The sequence below is a fragment of the Nyctereutes procyonoides genome, unplaced genomic scaffold (assembly GCF_905146905.1).
Source record: "Nyctereutes procyonoides isolate TBG_1078 unplaced genomic scaffold, NYPRO_anot_genome, whole genome shotgun sequence".
NCBI classification, from domain to species: Eukaryota; Metazoa; Chordata; class Mammalia; order Carnivora; family Canidae; genus Nyctereutes; species Nyctereutes procyonoides.
Window position 1 is genome coordinate 14,702,637 of NW_026575051.1, and position 22,023 is coordinate 14,724,659.

Consider the following 22,023-nt stretch of genomic DNA (forward strand, 5'->3'; position numbering starts at 1 on the left):
AAAACTAAGTTCTTACAGTTTCAATTCCTCTAAAACCATCGAACTCCGACTGAATGTCCTAGCCAAATACAAAGGAAATGTTTAAAAAATCCAATTCAAACTAACAACATTGATATGATGTTCAGGTGATGATGTTTCTGCTAAAACAACCCTTTATTCTCGCTGTTACACTAAAAACTCCAACATGGATATTCTGTGGTTCCAAACCAACCTGTCACCCACCTTGAAGTAGACAGGACTCCCCTCCCACATTTCTTCACTCCTCACAAAACTAAACTGTACCGGACTGGTGCTCATACCATCACGTGCCTTCACCAAAGGCAAATGACAGCCGCAGTTCATTCTCATAAGCCCATGGCAACTAAAGTAGCATTGGCAGCAACTTGACATAAAAACATAAATTTAGTCACCAAAATCATACGTCAGTGTTATTCATTAATACATGATGATCCAGAAGTGGCTAATATTATTTTGAATTATCAGTGAAATAAAAAAAAAAAAACCCAACATTTAAACATTACCATGTAGAAGTGGTCTTCCCCTCCCCCACGAATGCCTCTATGGACCCCATTTTGACAAGGAGTGATGGGCTGTAGAGGCAGAAGGGCCACTGTTGAATCCCTGGCTCTACCACTTGTTGACCTGCGAGCCCTTATGCAAGACACTCTACTTGCCTGAGCCTCAGTTCCCTCATCTAAATAAAATAGGGATAAAAATAGAGCCTATCTCACAGGGCTCTGAAGAGACTACGTGTGATAATATGTGGAAAGTGCTCAGCCCGATGCCTACTGCCTACCAGGTACTCAATAGCCACAAGTATTTGTTTAGTCACACATTCTCGCCTCACAAAAAAAGAGGGGGGGAGAACACACTGTCTCACCCCAACAAAAGCATTTCAAAATGATCTGAGTTCAGACGCCACCACCAGTCATATATACTTGTGTTCTGGAACGTAAGGGGCGTGTACTAGATCACTTTCTGAGAAGAGGCCTTTTGACACACAGAGTAAGAGGAGACAGACTCATCTTTGGAGTTCCTTATTTTTATGGTTAGCAATTATGTGAGGAGAACAAAGGCTTTAAAGACACTGAAAGGTGTTGGAATCATTAATCTTGTGTTTCTGAATTATTTAGGATGGATTTAATGATCAGTTCCTTTTACCACTGAATGGAGCGCCCACCGGACACAGGCCATGGTGAGGAGTACAGCGAGGCGGGGGCGGGGGTGGGGGTGCCGGATGGTCACAGCAGGAATGAGTAGAGGCAGTTCACCCTCAGGGTGCTTAGTGTCCAGAGGATGTAGGTAGACAAGAATATTTAAAGTCTCCTGGACTCTAACTTCACTACAAGGACTGTGTTCTAGCTTTGATACCCTCGTGGCTAGCACAGACTTGGTGCATAGTGGGTGTGAGTGAATAAATGAACACATGAGTGAATGATGAATGAATATGTAAGTGAATGAGATATAAAGATTAGCCCAATTATGTATCATAAATACAGATTAAAAAAAAGAGTGGCTCTTTTGAAGGCTCAGAGCTTGAGGAAATCTGGAAAAGATGGAACTTGAAAGAAGACAGAATTTTAAGAAGCAGAAACAGGAGAATGGCCACCTATAATTTTATACAGTTTGCAATGTGCTCTAAATTAGTTCTCATTAGTAAGACAGCTCTTACCCCGATGATTATTACATGTAGCATTTCTATAACATTCTATATCTGCAAATTGTATGCAACTGCTTCTTAGTTTGTTATTTATTATAAGGACTTTTGATTTATTTAAAAATGACTTAGTGGTTCATTATTTATTAGAATAGGAAACTGAACAAATAATATCTGGTCTCTAGCAGCCCTGTCTCAATGATTACTATTGGTCCCCTAGGATTCACTAATAAGTAGCCATAAAAAAGTAATTTATAATTAGGAAAAGGAATGTGCATATTTGGCAGCATTCACATTGACATGATTGACAGCAAACAAGACTGCCATAAGCTCTGCAACATAAGAGGAATGCCCTCATAATGGTATTATATATTAAAAAATAAGCCACCACAAACCCTAGGATAAGAAAAGAGGTATATGAATGGCTTAAGCACTAATAGGATACTATAAAGGCTGCATACAAATATCTCATAGTAGAAACCCAAAAGCAAAAAGAGACAGAATTTTGGAAAATCTCTCAAAGGACTGGCCTGATCGAAAAGAATAATTAAAACTGAATTTAAAAAATCTGGCAAAGAAAACGACTGTCTCAGGGAGGATCTGTCACTAAACTAGATAATGACCCATTTCTACTAGATGTTTTTAAATTTAGATGATTTCAAATGACTACAAGATTCTTTTCTCATGGGGATCCCTGGGTGGTGCAGCGGTTTGGCGCCTGCCTTTGGCCCAGGGCGCGATCCTGGAGACCCGGGATCGAGTCCCACATCGGGCTCCCGGTGCATGGAGCCTGCTTCTCCCTCTGCCTATGTCTCTGCCTCTCTCTCTCTCACTGTGTGCCTATCATAAATAAATAAATAAATAAATAAATAAATAAATAAATAAATAAATAAATAAATAAATAAAAATTTAAAAAAAAAGATTCTTTTCTCATATATTAAAAAAAAATCCTTCATCTAAGTGTTTATATTCTACTCTTGGAACATCACTTTTTTTTTTTTTTGCAGGAAGAAGATTATCTGTATCTTATTTGTTTATTCACTCTTTTGGAAGGAAGAAGTATTATTATAGCTTTTCAAAGCCTTAGGAACACAGAAATGAGGAGTCCTGAGAAGAAGAATGGGGGTAACAGATTCTAAAGGGAAAGTCTCTGCACAAAATCAGAGGAAGGACTCCGTCATGATCTAGAATCACCCTTCTACAAATGGAAGAACTCAAAGAGAGCTCACGGTCTATGGGGGGTGGGGTAGAGTGAGTGCTGCTGGGATCTCTTAGGAAATCTACATCAGCCTCCCAGATACACGGGAATCAGCAGCCCCCAAATACCAGCTGGTGAATGTTTCTAATCTTTATTATTCTTTGGATCTTCTTTCCTAAAAGATATGCCCTTGAAATTTATACTGTCATAAAAATACCTAGGATTGGTTTTCATGAATATCCATTAACGTACTTCTAATTTTGTTCAGATAAAATAACCTTCTCACAGTACCACACCTTGGCTTGAGCTGTAAGACAATAGCCAGGTATGGCCGTGACAGCATGGTGACAGTTGGCCCAAGAAGTAGAGGTTCTATTCAAGGTGAGAAGAAATGCTGAAAGCATGGTATATAACTGGGCCTTCTCACCCAACACAAGAGCCTTTGCAAAAAGTAGAGTCATACTTATATGAGAGATTTTTAAACAGCAATTTGAAAGAATAAAACTAGAAGCCTCATGAGGAGCCACTACGATTGGAGATTTCCACATTCAGAGACCCTTCAGGCCATTTCATGAATAAGAGGGTCATCCCTACAGCACCTGCCTTGTGGCCTATAGGAGCTATTTAGGTTAATACAAAGAAGCATGAAAAAGCAGAGCACCACACAGGCAAAACCATGCATCTGGGTTTTCCCACAGGATCACTGTGGGCTGTCCTATGTCTCATGTCAGTTATTAAAAATTTCACTAATACACAATTGAACCTACGTAGAGTCATGCTCTACAGTTTCTGGTTTAATGGTCTGAACAGTTTTCACACAGCCTGAAGGAGGGCTTGAATCAGAGTAATCTGCATCTAGGGGAGGTGAGGCAAGGTGTCCAGGTTTACCATCTATCTCACCTCCATCTGGAGACAGTCTTTCCAAATGGGTCTGCACACAGGTGAGGGCCATGCAAATCTCCCTGGCCCTCCAGAATGACACCAGCCCTGCAAGTGTAGTTGCAGAGCAAAATGAGGAATCCCTTCTCCCCACCCATGATATTGGAGGAGGCAGAAACCAAAAGCAGCATCCAATATTGAACCAAGAATCCCCTTGGGTTGTTCATGAACTGTGGTGCTTGAACAAAGTCAGAAGGTACGGCTTGAAAATCTGCCCGAGCGAGTATTTCAATTCAGAGCTTCATCTAAATGTCACCTTGTCAAATTTTGAAGTTTAATGCTAAACAACAGCTGTGTGTGGCACAGAAATCACCAAGAGACAGAAAAATAAGAAAATAAAGGATACCAAATAAACACATTTATGACAGATCAGTTGCTGAATATCTTGCCTGACCAAAATGTAACCTTTTTATAAATGGTTGTTCGTACATCATAAAAGATCAAATGAATATCATTAATGCAACACAGCAGGAAAAAAATCAACATATTCATGAATTAATACTTTGCTTCCACTCGTGGTGTCAAAGCTGAGACTCTGCTCTTGAGCATATAAATTTGTTTGAACTACCATTAATTTATCTGAATTCACTATCCTCTATTTCAAAATTCATATGATACCTGTAATCAAATAAATAATTTCTTTCTGAGCAAATTATTAAATCTCAAGAGATAAGTATAAATTGGACTCTGATTTGTCCTGGCGAGACCCATTACTAGACTTTTATCTTTAATGGCTACAGAGGCCAAAATAAAAAATAAATTATATTCATTTAGCCTATCTTACAGAAAATTTCATGGGGGAAAATGATACATATTAGCTGTTTATCTCAATAAATTGGTCAATATCATCAACCTGGTTGATGACAGCCTGATAGTGAATGCAGAGGCCCTTTGTGAAAGACTACTCTGATTAATCACCAAGTTAAAATTCTAGAATAATAACCATTCAAGTGATTTTTAAGAACATTCCAATTGAAAGCCTTAGTCATCTGTACAAATGCAGTTTACTCTGCATTGTATTCCACTTCATGAAAGATAAAAATACATACCTGACTGAAGCTTTGCCCAGAAGGCCCTGCCAATAGGGGAAGGGGAACCAGTCAAACCCAACTCAAGAAAATGAAGAGGCAAACTTGCTGTTGATATTTTTCAGGATTTAAAGGCAAACTGAACCAGTTCTCCCTCAAACGGAGGTTGCTAATTCTGCTTAGTTTAAGTCAGCTTTAGTAGCTCAACAGGCTGCAATGACAGCTGTCAGTGTTCTAGCCCCACACCACCCATGTCAAATGCCAAGCCCCTGGTAACAGGACCACCAGCAGAAAAGTGAAGCCACTATAGTTAACTCTCCTATAAACACTTATACAGGTATAATCTACTAGCTCCCCACCCACACATTCTCCACTCCCACACAAAAAGCCCAGCCTCCCTACACCAATTGTTAAGCTGCTACATTTCCAGAGTAAAGGTTATCTCTGGAAAGTACTAATAGCAGCCTCCCATTACTTCTACCCAAAAGAGTGCTTACAAGCAGGACAGAGGTGAGCCCTACCTTCTAATGCACTGCTTATGGGAATGTTAATTACTACAACCTCTTGGAAAAACAAAGGCAATGTCAACATATAGGGAAAGCTTAGAGAAGGTTCATCTATTTGAGATAAAGTAATTTGATACTTTGGTTGATTAGGAATCATCTAAATGTCCAACTATAGGAGGGAAGGTAAATGGATTTGGTAAAATCATACAAGGGAATACTATGCAGACACTGAAAGCAATGTTCACAAAGGCTGTTGACTTCACATGAAAAGTTACTTAATATGTTTGGTGAAATGCACAGAGGGCAAAATTCTAAACACAGTACGATCCCAATTCTACATTGGGAATGCATATAAAAAGTCTGAAAGGACATACAACAAAATGTTAATAGTAATTACCATTTGTTCGTGGTAGTACATGTGATTTTCATTTTCTCTTTTTATATCATTCTGTTTTAATTTTTTTTGAATTTTATAGAAAGCACATAAGTCCAAGAAAAAGAAACCATTAAAAAACAGGCCAGAGGGTCCCTAGTTTTCCGGCTAGGTAGACAGACCTCACCAGACATTAGGGAATATTTCTAGCCTTCTTAAGCAGATTCCATGTCCCACCTGTTGCTTACACTTAAACCCTGGTGATGATTTCTTGTACATCATGGCTATGTCTTTCTCGACCTTGGCTTTGACTTTCAGCCTTCTCTGTTTATACTAAAATATCCCTCTAGCAGTTATGTCTTGTCTGTAAATCATGTTCTCCACTCCCTCCCCTTTACCAGCAGGACCCACTTCTGTGGTCTGGTCAGCCTCCTCCTGGCCCAGTCTAGTCAAGTCTTGGTTGACAACAAGTAAGTTACCCTTGAAACAAAGAGGCATCATAAACAAACTACCAATAAAAAGGGCAAGGAAATAGTTTTCTTAATGCATTCTATAAAAGCATTTTATACACAGTAGACCTCCTTCTCCAAACAAAACTGGAGCTATACCAGGCCCAACTATGACTGATCTCTTGGGAGGTCCCCACTGTGGCAATCATCCTTAACACCTGTGCAGGGCATTGCATTTTTCAGTGCACATTCACAGGCTCACAGCATTTCATCCTCACCACTCTGTTCGTTGGGAACATCAAGTATTCTTTTCCTAATTTTGTAGAGATAAGAAAACTGCAATCAGAGAATGTGCTTGTTCCTCCTAATCCTCAGGGTGCACTCACATGTTAATAGTGATGATAATAACCACATGGTGGAGTTGTTGTAAGGATTAAATGAGCAGTGTCTGAAACAAGGGGAGCATTCAACAAATGCCAGCTCCTATGACTGTTAGGTCGATGGGAAGCTCAAGGTTACATAGCTGGGATGTGACAGCGCCAGGATGAGAATCCAGGCCTTTTCATGCCAAGTTTATGCTTTTTCTACTTTATCCTCAGCACTGTAAGAGGAGTATTAGGGAATGGCCCATGCCCTCAAAGAACTCATAATATTTTGTAGCAATCAATACATGAAACAACCAAGCAGTTATTCCCACAGAGAACTAAGACAACAGTAATAAAAACTAGGATACAGCTCTCAAAGAATTATGCAATTATTTTGTCCAACAGCAACTGTTACTGTTACGATATCTTCTTATGCACACATTCCAAAGCTTAGAAAACCCAAGTTTCATCTTTGTTTCAAAGTGAGTTGTGTATGGAGGGAATCAGATATGAAAATAAGTCCCTTTCCATACTAATAATAGAAAATATTTTCTGTGGGCACTCAGAACTTCAGGAAGTTTGAGCTATTTTTGGAAACTTCTCTTTAGCTTCCAGAAAGTACCATTCATGATCGTACACTTTTTTAAAGGGAGTTAAAAACAGCTTTGGTTGAGCTTAAGGCTGCTTCTTAAAAAAAAAAAAAAATCTTCAACTTGATTAATTAAATTAACCTATAACATATGACACCTGGCAGCTGGTAACACAGGAGAAAAGACACAAGGACAGTGAACATTTTAAAGGCAAAGGCAGCATGCATACAGAGCGGGAAGTCATTCTGTCGATGTATATTTGATACCATAAAAATAATCCCATGATAATGGGATCCAGAATTTCCAACCGTAGACATATTATTTCTTTACAATAATCCTGGCCTATTTGTGACATGACAAAAGAAGAGCCAAAAACTTTGTGTTATGGAAAGTTGAAGCTTCTTTATATGTAATAGAGTAATTTTCTAATGGATACTTTGAGATTCACATCTTGGAAGGTTTTTAATGTGCCACATGTTTTTATATTCCCAATATATACTACTTTCTAAGATAGAAAAATGATACTTATTAAGGGGTGGCCCTTAGCAAAACCATGAAGTAGGAGAAAGATTTCTTAAGAAACACTCTACCTGGGATCCCTGGGTGGCGCAGCGGTTTAGCACCTGCCTTTGGCCCAGGGGGCGATCCTGGAGACCTGGGATCGAATCCCACGTCGGGCTCCCGGTGCATGGAGCCTGCTTCTCCCTCTGCCTATGTTTCTGCCTCTCTCTCCCTCTCTCTCTGTGTGACTATCATAAATAAATAAAAAGTAAAAAAGAAAAGAAACACTCTACCTACCTTTACTGCATGTCTGTTCCCCTGGGAGTGAGGGGTGAAAATTCCCACTTACTGAGTCCCTTCAATGAGGCACTCGGGTATGCAGTGTTTGCTTTATGTTATCTGTGTCAATCCTTACAACAGCATTCCACACATACGAGTCCCCCCAATTATTCAGAGATGAAGAAACTAAGTCTCATAGAATTTACCTGACACATCTAAAATAAAGAAGCTGATCAGTGACTACGGAGAGTCCTCCACTTGGTGCTCATTCAGGTTGCCCCCTGTTGAACTGGGCTCTCCCAACATCAATACCCATTAGTACCTACACTATAAACCAGTTCACATCAAACTGTTAAGGACAGGCCATCATTTGAGTTAGTCTTCTTCATTTTTAAAAATTTTTAAAGATTTATGTATTTGTTTTAGAGAGAGAGGGAGCACAAGCAGGGAAAAGGCAGAAAGAGAGAGAGAGAGAGAAAGAGAGGGAGAGAATCTCCAGCAGGCTCCATACCCAGCACTGTTGGTGGAAGACAGCATGGTGGGTCCTCAAAACATTAAAAAGAGAAATAGTATATGATTCAGTAATTCCACTACTGGGTATTTACCCAAAGGAAACAAGAACAGTAATTCAAAAGGATATATGTACCCCTATGTTTACTGCAGGATTGTTTACAATAGCCAAGATAGGGGAAGCAGCCCAAGTGTCCATCCATAGATGAACTGATAAAGAAGAGGTACCATATGTGTGTGTGTGTTATACATCTATAACTCAGCCATAAAAAAGAATGAGATCTTGCCATTTGCAACAACATGGATGAATCTAAAGGGTGTTAGACTGAGTGAAATATGTCAATCAGAGAAAAACAAACACCATATGATTTCATTCCTATGTGGAATTTAAGGAACAAAACAAAAGACAAAAATCAGACTCTTAAATACAGAGAACAAACATGGTTGCCAGAGGGGTGGTAGCTGGGGGGTGAGTGAAATAGATAAAGGGGATTATACTTATCCATGAGCATTGAGTAATGTATAGAACTGCTGAATCATTATATTGTTAAAAAGAAGGAGGGGGAGGAGGTGAAAAGAAGAAGAGGTAGTAGTGGTAACAGTAGTAATAGTACTCCTATTCTAAAAGTGACCAAGTAGGGGGCACCTGGGTGGCTCAGTCGGTTGGGCATCCAATTCTTGATTTTAGCTCGGGTCATGATCTCAGGATGGTGAGACTGAGCCCCTCAATGGGCTCCGCACTGTGCACGGAATGTGCTTAAGATCCTCTTTCTACTTCCCTCTTCCCTTCCCCCCTTGCACTCTCACTCCCTCTCTCTCTCTCTCAATCTAAAAAAAAAAAAAAAAAGAAAAAGAAAAAAATTAAAACAAGAATAAAATAAAAGTGATCAGAGAGGCATAATTTTAACCTAAATCAGTGGCTCTATAGTAAATTTGAGACACAGTGGCAGGACTTCAAAATGTCAAGACTCGAGAGATCATCTAGTCAACCTCTTCTCCCATTACTATACAGATTTAAAACAACTAAAGCCTAAGAAGGGCTGTGACTTTGCAGACGTCACACAACAAATCAGGTGTAGAGCCCAGATGAGAGCCAGGATTCTGACTCAGGGCTGTTCTCTTTTACGGCAGCAGCCACAAATATTCAAACATAGGGTACAAAAATACATTCCAGACTTAAAGGACTTATTCCAATGTATTAATTCACACTGGTGATTCAGAGTGCTGGTCAGGCCCAAGTGCACCTCTTATTAATTGTGTGGCCTAGATAAGGTGCCCTCTCTTTGCCTTGGGTTTCTGGTCAATTAAATGAGAATAACAATAGTGTTTGCCTCATTCGGTTACTGGGTGGGTCAAATGTGATAACTCATAGAGCTCTAACCTCTTTGTGCTCAGCATAAACAATGAATGAATGTTACATTATTATTATCACTGAAATTATTTTTACTGTTATTACTACTACTACTAGCTCAGATAAATGACAGTTCATACATTCACTTTTGGGGAAAGAGTAGAAATAATTTCCTGCTAGCAAATTCATCTCCATCTTCTCTAAAGGCAGCCCTAACAGTCTCAGGAATGAAGGTAAGACAAGTAGAAGGTTAGCACCAGAAACAAAGAAGTTACCTTTGAAAAGTGCCTACTGAGCATTTTCACATGATGTTTAAAGTAAAAATTCCCCATTTTTCTCAAATCTACTCTTTCTCGGTTACTGCCCTTTTCCCTCATTGTATTGAGATATAATTAATATGTAATACTGTATTTGTTTCAGGTGCATATCATAATGATTTTGTATTTATATATATTGCAAAGTGACTGCCACAATAAGTTTAGTAAATATCCATCACCTCACATATTTACATGTTTTTTATTCCTTATGATGACAACTTTTAAGATTTACTTTCTAGGCACCTTTCAAATATATAGTACAGTTATTAACTATAATCACCATGATATACATTACACCTTCAGGGCTTATTTCTCTTATAACTAGAATTTTTTAACCCCCTTCACCCATTCCCCCCACCTCCCATCCCCCACTTCCTGGCAACCAAAAATCTGTTCCCTGTATCTATGAGCTTGTTTTTTTTTAATTCCACATATAAGTGAGATCATGCAATACTTATCGTTCTCTGTCTGACTGACTTAGTTAGCATAATGCCCCCAAAGTCCATCCATGTTGTTGCAAATGACAGTATTTTCCTCTTTGTGTGGCTGAATAGTATTCTATTCTATATATCTGTATATCTATTTTATCTTATAGTTTTTTATCCACTCATTCATCTGTGTACACTTGTGTTGCCTCCAGGTCTTGGTTATTATAAATAATGCTGCAATGAACACAGGGTGGAGATATTCTCTCAAGATAGTGATTTTGTTTCCTCCCGATAAATTTCCAGAAGTGGGATTTCTGGACCATGTAATAGTTCTACTTTTATTCTTTAGGACTTCCATGCTGTTCTCTGTAACAGCCACACCAATTTATCTCCCCACTAACAGTGTACAGGGATTTACCTTTTCCCACATCCCTGCCAATACTGTCTCTTTTTTGTTTTATTAGTTTTGTGTTGATAATAGCCATTCTAATAGGTGTCAGGTGATTTCTCACTATGGTTTTGATTTCCACTTCTCTGATGGTTAATGATGTTGAGCACTTTTCCACATACTCATTGGCCATGTGTATGTCTTCTTTGAAAAAAATGTCCTCCATTTTTTAAATTGGACTATTTGGAGTTTTAGCTATTGATTTATATGTATTCTTTATATACTTTGGATATAACCCTTACCAGATAAATGATTTGTAAATAGCTCCCACTCGATGGGTTGCATTTTATTTTGTTGATGGTTTCCTTTGTTGTAAAGAAGCTTTCAGTTTGATGTAGCCCATTTGTTTATTTTTGCTTTTGATTTCTTTGCTTTTGTTGACAGATCCAAGAAATCATTGCCAAGACCAATGTCAAGGAGATTACCCCCATGCTTTCTAAAATAAATTTCATGGCTTCAAATCTTACATTCACGTCTTTCATCCATTTTTGTTTGTTTGTTTGTTTTTTAAACCTGCGTTTCAGGTAAGCTTGCTTATTTATTTATTTATTTATTTATTTATTTATTTATTTATTTATTTATTATTAATGAGAGACACAGAGAGAGAGAGAGAGGCAGAGACACAGGCAGAGGGAGAAGCAGGCTCCATGCAGGGAGCCTGACGTGGGACTCGATTCCGGGTCTCCAGGATCAGGCCCTGGGCTGAAGGCGGCGCTAAACCACTGAGCCACCGGGGCTGCCCCTTTCATCCATTTTGAATTAATTTTTGCATATGGTATAAGGACAGGGGTCTAGTTTTATTCTTTTGTATGTGGCTGTCAAGTTTTCCCAACACCATTATCGAAGAGACTATCCTTTCCTCACTGTATATTCTTCCTTTGTCATAAAATAATTGACCATATATGTGGGTTTATTTTGGGATTCTCTATTCTGTTCGATTGATTCACGTATTTGTTTTTATGCCATGTTGTTTTAGTTACCATGATTTTGTAACACAGTTTAAAATCAGAAAGTGTGATATCTCCTGCTTTTTCTTCTTTCTTGAGATTGCTTTGGCTATTTCGGGTCTCTGTGAGTCCATACAAATTTAGGATTATTTGGTTTTTTTCTGTGAAAAATGCCATTGATATTTTGATAAGGACTGCATCGACTCCATAGATTGCTTTGAGTAGTATGGACTTTCTTTTTTTTTTTTTTTTTTTTTTTTAGACATAGAGAGGCAGAGACACAGGCAGAGGGAGAAGGAAGGCTCCATGCCAGCAGGACTCGATCCCGGGACTCCAGGATCAGGTCTTGGGCTAAAGGCAGGCACTAAACCACTGAGCCACTCAGGGATCCCCGATTAGTATGGACTTTTTAACAATATTAATTCTTCCCATCCATGTGCATAGAATCTCTCTCCATTTATTTGTGTCTTCTTCAATTTCTCTCATCAAGGTAATAGTTTTCAGTGTACAAGTCTTTCATCTCCCTGGTTAAATTTATTCCTAGGTATTTTATTCTTTTTGATATAATTATAAGTGGGATTCTTTACTTTCTCTTTCTGATAGTTCATTATTAGTGTATAGAAATTCAATTTATTTTTGTATATTGATTTTATATTATGCAGCTTTACTGACATTATTAGTAACAGTTTTTTAGTGCAGTCTTTAGAGTTTTCTATATATATGCCATCTGCAAATACAGACATTTTTACTCCTTCCTTTCTTATTTAGTACCTTTCATTTATTTATTTTTCTGGCCTAAATGCTCTGTGTTTAAGACTTTCAGAACTATGTGGCAAGAGTGAGCATCCTTGTCTTGCTCCTGATCTTAGAGGAAAAGATTTCAGTTAAAATTCCCCACCTTCCTCAAATCCAATCTTTCTCATTTAATTCCTAACCCAGTTAAAAACCTGAACATCCATCTAAACATCAAGTCCTTCCACACCACTCCCCACTTGGTGACCCTGTGCCATTGATTCTCCCTCTGAAATGTCTCCCTGAGGATGTCTCTTCTCTTTCTGCAATCTACCTGGTTGAGGCACAACTAATTTTATTTATTTATTTACTGACTGACTGACTTATTTTGCTTGGATCACTCCAGTGGTCTAAAATCTCAGCTCCTTCCCCTTTGCAACACCATCTATCTTACTTATCATCTCCAAAGTCACTTTTGCAAAATGTGAATTAGATTAAATCATCCCTCCCATAAAGACTGTATAATTTCTCCTCTTTAGCAGGATATATTCGCATCCGAGGCTCACTGAAAGAACCCTTTGCTCAACTTCTCCTGCCGCCCCGTCACTTCAGAGTACCCAAATCTTTTTTCAACACGAACTTTCTTTCAATGTGGAACACCTACCTAGCCCCTTCTCTAGAAAACTGCAACTACTGGAATGCAGTATTTTCTGCAAGCACAATATTTTCTGCAAGCTCTTCCAGAGTCCCCTCCACCCTTCCCTCTGGGCTTCCAATGAAGTTGTTCCTATCTCCACTTAACCATTCACCATGTGGACCACTATTACTTATTTTCTTATCCTTCTTTTCTGCTAAATTGATTTCTGAAAGATATGGGCCTCATTCTTTTATCCTGTCACAGGACCTACATAACGCACACTACATGCATAACAAAGAACTGCTGAATCAACTGAGTGGATGGTAGTAAAAGGAATAATAAAATGAGACCTCGGTGACTATCAAAGCTGATCTCAAATAAAGCCAGTTTCTGTAACATATATAAGTAACTGCAAATGATTACGTAAGTAGTTTTCAAAAGAGTGTGATATGAACTTGCAAATGGCAAAGCTCTCAAGTTCCCACTTAACGCCTGTTAAATGTTCATCAATGCAGAGAGACCGCCACATCCTCCCAGAGTTAGTTGGGTTCTGCAGGACCTGCATTCTGAAAGCTCCTGCAATCCTGCAGCGTTATGGAGGACACTTCTCCCTCACAGAATTCTGCGGAGTGGATTCAGGTAGTAGATGCTCAATAAACACTGATTTGATTTGCAGTGAATCTGAAAGCAAAGTGCAACTCACATTTTAGACTAATTCAATGCAACGACTGATTGTACTTAAGATAATAGCTCTAAGGCTAAAGAAAATCAATGGGGAGACTGAAAAGCAGCCAAATGCTCACTTCTCTGCCTTGTTCCACAGTCAATGCTGACCTGTTTCTTGATCCTTTCCAGCTTCTAAGCTTTTTGGACCTCACTGTTTTCCCCAGAACGGAGGGAGCCAGTTAGCAAGTGTTGCCCTGTACCTGCGATATATTTGCCCTGTGTTTTGATGTTGATGTAATACGTGAGAAAGGTGAGTGGTATTTAAAAAAAAAAAAAAAGAGTCCTACTTTTCCTAAAGCCTACCCTCCGTGTGAGAGGTGAAGTGGGATTCTAGCTGAAGGCAGGCAGAAGCGTGGACTGGAATGCTGTAGCATTTTTTCACCCTCAGCTGTGGGCCTGTATGGTAAAGGGAGTCCAGAAACTTTTGTTTCCACTAAAATGATATTTAAAACAAAACAAAACAAACAAAAGACAAAAGCTCTAAATTCGGCAGCAAACTCTAAATTCGATGTCAATTGAACACTTGTATTCCAACGCAGGAAATAGCAAAGTCTCAAAACATGCCCTCTGCTATAATTCATTCTGGGATAAGAAAAAGACAGCAGGGCCCCGGAGAATAAATCATTAACTAAAAGTCAAACCGAGACACCCTGGAAACCGGGGAGGCCACAGGCGGCCGGATTTGCCCGCTCCCTCTGGTGACTCTAGAGCGAAGCATCCCGCAGGCGGACAAACTCGGCACACTGCACTCCCTCCTATTTCACTTTTCAAACTTGAAGTTATTTTTAGATGACCCATGCCCGCTAATCCCAGGCAGGACAATTCCCAGCCCGCTGCGCCTCAAAGTACCTTCCTTCTCCCCGGCACTTTTTTTTTTTTCTTTTTCTTTTTTTTGGTAAGCACTGGGAAGGGAGCCTCTCCGTTTGCTCCTTCTTTCTCAGCGTGTAGTCCACCTTCCCCGTCTCCGCACCCCAGTCCCGGGGGCTCGGCGTCATCCTCGCTGCTCTACTTATGCACCTGCTGCTGCCGCCGCCAGACAGGCGCGCCCTGGGGCCACCGGGAGCGGGGCAGGGGCAGTCGGAGACCCGCGCCCTCTAGAGGGGGGTCGGGAGAGCCGGCGGCCGCAGCGCCCCCCGCCGCCCCCCGCCGCCCGCAACCCCGCCGCGCGCCCCGCCCGCCCCCGCCGCGTCCCCCCGCCGCGTCCCCCCGCCGCCCCGGCGCCGCGCGCAGCCCCGACCGGACCGGGCGCAGGGGCGAGCGGGCCAGCGCGGTTACATAACCGACCTGCGGGGCGTCCGCGATGCGCCGGCGGAGGCTGAGGCGGCGGCTGGGGTTCGCGGGGCCGGACTGCGGCTCACCTGCCCGCCGGCGAGCGCGTGGGGGGGCGCGGGGCCCGCGGGCCTGGGCGTGGGGCCGTGCGCGGCGCGCCCCGCCTCCGGGCGCCGAGGTCCGCGTGCGCCCGGCTCTCCGCCTCCTCCCGCCCGCTCCTCCCCGCAACCTCGGCCGCCGTCAGCCGGGACAAAGCGGCTCCGGGGAGGGGCCGAGCCGGCGGCTCGCGCCGGAGCCAGCGGAGATGGGCGCGCCCCCAGCTCCGACTCATCGGGCCAACCTCCAATCAGACCCCAGGAAGCCGAAAGCCCCTGAGTGGCCTCCTCTCCTCCCCTCCCCCGTGACCCGGCGCCCTTCCCGCGCCCGCACCCGCTCGGCTCCCGGGGCTGCCGCCCTGCCCTCAGCGCCCCACCCCGCTGTCCCCTCGGGGCGCGCAGCACGCGGAGAAGCCCCCCCGGACCCCCGGCGCGGGGCCAGTCCTCAGGAGCCCCGGCCTCGCGGGGAGGGCCCGGGGTCGGAGGGCGCGGGGGGCTGCTCGTGGAGCGAGGGCTGCCTGCGCCGCTCAGCGCAGAGGACACTGGCGGGGAAGCAAACTGTGCGGGGGGGAGGGGGGGGTCCTGGGAGAGAGACGCCTCTTACACGCAGACCGACCCCCGCCCCGGTCCGGCCGAGGACAGGGCGGGAACCGCCGCGGGTCGTGGGGCGTCTGCGCGGGGGGTGCGGCGCCCTCTGGCTGCAGACCTGCGCGCGCCCCGCCCCCGCGCTGAAGGTGCCCTGCGCGGGCTCCCGGGCTTCGCCCCCCGACCCGGGGCCGAGGCTGCAAGGCAAGGGCCGTGCGAGAGCCGGGGCCCGGCGGAGGCCGCGGTCGCACCGTGGAGGGTCGCAGGCGGATCAGGTTCTAGGCTAGATCGGTTGCCCCACGAACTCAAGGTAGCCGGCTCCGCTTCTCAAAATAAAAGCAATTCAGAGCCGGAGGAAGCCTGGGGCTCGGGGGGGGGGGGCGGGGGCGGGGGCGACGCTTGGGACAGGGCTGATGGCAGGAGAAAGTGAGCGGCGACAAGATCGGGTGGGGCAAGGGCGGCAAACGGAAGGAAGGCCGGGTGGGGTGCGCGTGCGGGCCGCTCCAGGACCCAGGGGACGGTATTGGAATCAGTTGTGTGTTGCGTCGTCTAACTGCTCTACACGCAGGCCCTTTTCCCTTTGCTTCTTATGCCTTTCTGTTTCCTGATGACAATATCAGAATTAGACACTGAGGCCGCGGATGAGTTTCGCAATTATTCTTCCGTCGCCCAGACACCACCACCTCGTGTTGGGGTGGCGTGAAATTTCATTTTGAAAACAAAACCAAGAAGCACTGACGAAAAGGTAGACCTTAGCTCTTCACTCCCATTAATCTGCACTGATATAAATAAAGACAGAATTTCGGAGTTGAAAATGGCCTTAGACTCCTTACTCTTGTAAACTTCTGGATGCATGAATTCATAACTATCCGCTGATTTAGATGGATGATGTTTTAAATAGAATTGTCTGGTTCCTGGGGCGCCTGGGTGGCTCAGTCAGTTGAGCAAAAGACTCTTGATATCAGCTCAAGTCATGATCTCAGGTTCCTGGGATGGAGCCCTATGTGGGGCTTCAAGCTCAGTGAGGAATCTGCTTTTCTCCCACTCTCTCTGTCCTTCCCTCTCTACCCCCTTCATTCTCTCTCTCTCTCTCTCTCTCTCTCTCCTCTCTCCCTCATACACAAATGGATGAATGAATCTTAAAACAAAAAACAGAAAAGAAAAAAGAGAAGAAAAAAGAAAAAGAAGGCTCTGAAAAGGCATTCATATACTAAACCCAAACTCACCTTCCTGGGATTTTTCACTCATTGGTTCTAGTTCACTTTTTGAAGCCATGAAGACAGAGTCCAACAACTTCTCCAACTGTTTCAAATACATGAAGATAGTCATCATGTCTCACCCACTCCAAGACCCCCTGTAAAACATCCTCAATCCTTTAAACAAAATCTCACTTGCAATAAGTAGTTCCTAGAATCATCACCATCTTGAAGACTTTCTTCTTACTAGAATCTATTTTGTAAATATATATGTACAAAGAAAGTTTTATGCTGCTGGAAGTAATATGTCTATTGCAGAAATTTTGAAAACCATAAGATTCAATGTGAAGATTAATTAAAACAGTTAACATTCACTCTATCTTAGCTGTTATAAAAAATGAACATGATCATTTTCCTGCCACTGAGATATAGGTATTCTTATTTTTTTTTCAAATTTTTATTTAAATTCTGGTTAGTTAACATACAGTGCAATATTGGTTTCAAAAGTAGAATTGAGTGGTGGGTCCATCCCTTACATACAACACTCCGTGCTCATCACAGGTGCTCTCCTTGATACCTATCACCCATCTAGCCCATCCTCTGCCTACCCCCAGTTTGTTCTCTAACCTTAAAAATCTTTTATGGTTTCTCTCTCTCTCTCCCCCCCCTCATATGTTCATCTGTTTTGTTTCTTAGAATTCCACATATGAGGGAATCATATGGTATTTGTCTTTCTCTGACTTATTTCACATAGCATAATACACTCTAGCTTCATCCACAGCACTGCAAATGGCAAGATTTCAATCTTTTTGATTGCTGAGTAATATTCCATTGTATATATGTGGCATATATACCACATATTCTTGATCCATTCATCACTTGATGGATATTTGAACTCTTTCCATAGTTTGACTACTATTGATAATGCTGTTATAAACATCGGGTGCATGTACTCCTTTGAAGCAGAATTTCTGTATCTTCTGGAAAAATATTTAGTAGTAAAATTGCTAGATCATAGGGCAGTTTAATTTTAACTTTTTGAGGAACTTCCATACTGTTTTCTAGAGTGGCTACACCAGTTTGCATTCCCACCAACGGTGCAAGAGGGTATTCTTGTTTTTTAGTGGACTTTATTTTTTAAAGTTTAAGGCTCACCACAAAATTGAGTGGAAGGTACAGATATTTACCATTTACCCCCTGCACCCAGTAAGACATAGCCTCCCTCATTATCAATATCCTCCACCAAATTGGTACTTTTTTTTTTTTTTTTTTACAATTGATGAACTTCCTTTGACACATCAGTATCAACCATATAGTTAATGCGATAGTTTACATTAGGGTTCACTTTTGGTGTTGTACATTCTTTGATCGTTGACAAGTGTTTAAGGTATATGCCATTATGGTCATATGGGGGATAGTTTCACTGTTCTAAAAATCCTCTGTGCTCCTCTTTGCCTCCCCATTAACCTCTGAGAACCACTGATGTTTGTCTCCATAGTTTTGCCTTTTCTGGAATGTCACAGAGTAGAACATTCACAGTGTGTAGCCTTTTTTCTTTTTAGTAATATGCATTTATGGTTCATCCATGTGTTTTCATGGTTTGAGAACTCATTTCTTTTTAGCGCTGAGTAATATTCTGTATTCTGGATGTGCACAGTTTATTTATTCATTCACCTACTGAAGGGCATCTTGGGTGCTTCCAATTTTTATCAATTATGAATAAAGCTGCTATAAACATCTGTGTACAGGTTTTCATACAAACGTAAGTTATCAGCCTATTTTGGGTAAATACTAAGGAGTGAGATTGCTAGATCATACTGTAAAACTATGCTATGTAAGAAAACACCAAATTGTCTTCCAAAGAGGCTGTACCAGTTTTCATCACCACCAGAAATGCATGAAATATCCTATTGCCCCACATCCTTGCCAGTATTTGTCATTGTCAGTGTTTTGGCATTTCACCATTCTTAAAGGTATATAGTATAATCTCACTCGTTTTAATTTACAGTTTCCTAATGATTTGAACATTTTTCATATGCTTATTTGCCAACTATATATCTTCTTGGTGGCTGTCTGTTTAGTTTTTATGCCCATTTCTTAATTGGGTTGTTTACTTTCTTATCGTTCTTGTTTCTTGCTGTTATTGTTTTAAAAATTCTTTTACAGTTTGAATAACAGTTATTTATAAGATATGTATTTTGTAAATAATTTCTCCAACTCTGTGGCTGGTCTTCTCATTCTCTTAGCAGTGTCTTTTACAGAACAGAAGTTTTTAATTTTATTGATTTCCAGCTCATCAATGATTTATCTCATGGATTGTTCCTTTAGTGTTTTATCTAAAATGTCTTCATAATATCCAAAGTCCTCTAGATTCACTCCCATTTTATCTCCTAGGAGTTTTATAGTTTTGTAACATTTTACATTTAGGTATATGATCCACTTTGAGTTCACTTTTATGAAGGACGTAAGGTCTGTGTATGTGCGTGTGTGTGTATATATATACACACATATTTTTTTATATGTAGGTATCCACTTGTTCCAGCATTGTTTCTTAAAAAGATGATCTTTTTTTTTCATTGTATTGTTTTTTCTCCTTTGTCAAAGACCATTTAACTATATTTATGTGGCTCTATTTAGAGACTCTCTGTTCTGTTCCATTGATCTATTGATCTATTCTTTCACCAATATCACACTCTCTTAATCACAGTACCTTTATAGTAAGTCTTGAAGTCTGGTTGAATCAGTCATCTGATTCTTATCCTTCTTTAATATTTGTTGGGTATTCTAGATCTTTTACCTCTCTATATAAACTTTAGTATTAGTTTGTCGATATCTATTTACAAAATAATTTGCCAGAATCTTGCTTGAGAGTACATCGAATCTGTAAGTCAAGTCGTGAAGAACTGAAAACTTGACCATATTTAGTTTTCTTATCTATAAACATGGAATATCTCTTCATTTATCTAGTTTTTCTTCGATTTCTTTTTATCAGAGTTCTGTAGCTTTTCTCATATAAATCTTATATATATTCTGTTAAATTTATATCTAAATATGGAATTGTGTTTTTAATTTCACATTCAATTCATTCATTGTTGGTATATAGACTGGAGACTTTACATGGGAGGAAACAAAAGAACACATAATTCCCTGAAGGAAATAAATTCAAGATGAAAGACTATGATTTTAATGGCTCAAGGAATATCTGGTGTCAGTGTCCTCCAGCCAAAGACCACCATAAACACACCTATAGTTAAATAAATTGAATTTATGCTCACTGCAATAAAAGAGAATGTACTCTATGGGGACAATGTGGCATGGCATTAAGAGGACATCAGAAGACTTACCATAGGATTTGGACTTGTATGAAGTGATTTTGGAGAGAGTTTAAAGAAGCAATGCTTTACTCTAGATTGGATGCTGTTAGAAGGAGGAATATTAATTTGCTTGCATATGTATTAGTTAATCTTGTCTATAAAGCAGTAGAAATGAAGTAAGTCTACAACTATAATTGGCAAAGAAAAGACTTTTCATATCAGCCAGGAAAGTGGAAGGTTTGATCATTTTTCTAGTTTGGAAACATTTTTGTCTCTGTTTATATGTGGTTGCAGAAGCTCTTGCTTTTGTCTTGATTCTTCATTGTCCTAGGATATTTTGTGAAACTGTATTCAAGAGGAGAACATCAAGGCCAAGCTGATCATGCCTGGCAGATCATAGCTGCTCAGCTGTTCAGGCTGTTCAGGCCACTTTTCTTTTTCTCACCAGTGACATATTGTCACTGTACAGATAAGCTCTCTCCCACCTTGGCAATCTCACCAGCCCATCAATACTCCCTAATAATAATCGATAATACCTGATACCTAATGCCCATCACACTTTCTACAAGTGAAAAATAAACAAAAGTAATATGTGTACTTTCTCAGGGATTTTGAAAGAGAAATGAATAAGCATAAGTCTCCCAAGACACCTAGAGAAGAACAAAAGATGAGGCTGTGTGATGGCCAATGAAAGAACGTTCTGTGAGTATAGGAGTGGTGCAGGAAGATGCTATAGAGAGGTCAGGATTTGGGCTAGTCTTCAAAAATGAATTTAATTTGGAGAGGAAAATAAAGCAGTGGACCGTTAAAGAACCACACTAGCCATGAAGAGGATGATCTGTGGCCTTGCCTTGTTAACTACTATAACATGGGACAGACAGGAGGAGCAGCAGCCAGGACAAGATTCACCTTTAGGGCTGGACAAGCATGGAGATGGAGAATAGATAGAGGCTGAACAAGAAGAAATTGGCTCTAGCATTGGGCCAAACCCAGCCCAAAAATCTCACTGTGGTCCCAAATAACATCATGACAGACAAAAATAACTATCTAAGCACATTGTTGTCACCAAGAAGTCTCCCATTGAAACACTGGCTCACCTTGACAAATAAAAAGCTTGGAGAAATAGAATACAGGACAAGACAGAGATTCTATTACTAGGATCCCAAGGTGAGTACTGGTTCTTGGGAACCAAGAGGCTTGGGAAGCTCTAAGGATAGCTCGATTATATCAGTGAGGCTTGAGCTCCCTACAACATCCCTCTCACCTAAAGTTTGGATCAATTCTAGAGCCCAGGATGGAGTTGAATTACAGGCAAGGGTATAAGAAATGAAGGGCTGGAAATACTAGGGCCCAGGGCAAGTCTGAAGTTTTCATATCAATTCTGATATTACTAGCTGAATATCCTTGGATAAACAAATTATTCCTCTAAACTTTAGTTTTCTCATCTGTGAAGTTGGAATCATGGTAACCATACTACTATACATTATTGTGAAAATTAAATACCATAATGTTCATAAAGCATTTTACCCAGTATCTGGCCTGAGTAAAATTTAGCCATCATAATCGTCATCATTACCATCATC

General features: G+C 41.1%; 1 protein-coding gene and 1 long non-coding RNA gene across 3 annotated transcripts in view; one reads left to right on the forward strand and one right to left on the reverse strand.

The window, feature by feature from the left end:
* RCAN2 (regulator of calcineurin 2) overlaps positions 1-15,392 on the reverse strand; it is a 262,870-nt gene extending 247,478 nt beyond the window's left edge. The window contains exon 1 of one of the 2 annotated variants that reach the window (XM_055329786.1): positions 15,266-15,392. The gene's annotated coding sequence lies outside the window, so the exon portion shown is untranslated. The remainder of the gene's footprint in view (positions 1-15,265) is intronic. The other variant, XM_055329787.1, reaches the window with a different exon arrangement.
* Positions 988-4,125, forward strand: LOC129512506 (uncharacterized). Its single transcript, XR_008665040.1, has 3 exons — positions 988-1,048; positions 1,134-1,195; positions 2,665-4,125. It is a non-coding gene; the product is annotated as an uncharacterized LOC129512506 (long non-coding RNA).
* Positions 15,393-22,023: the final 6,631 nt, after the last annotated feature.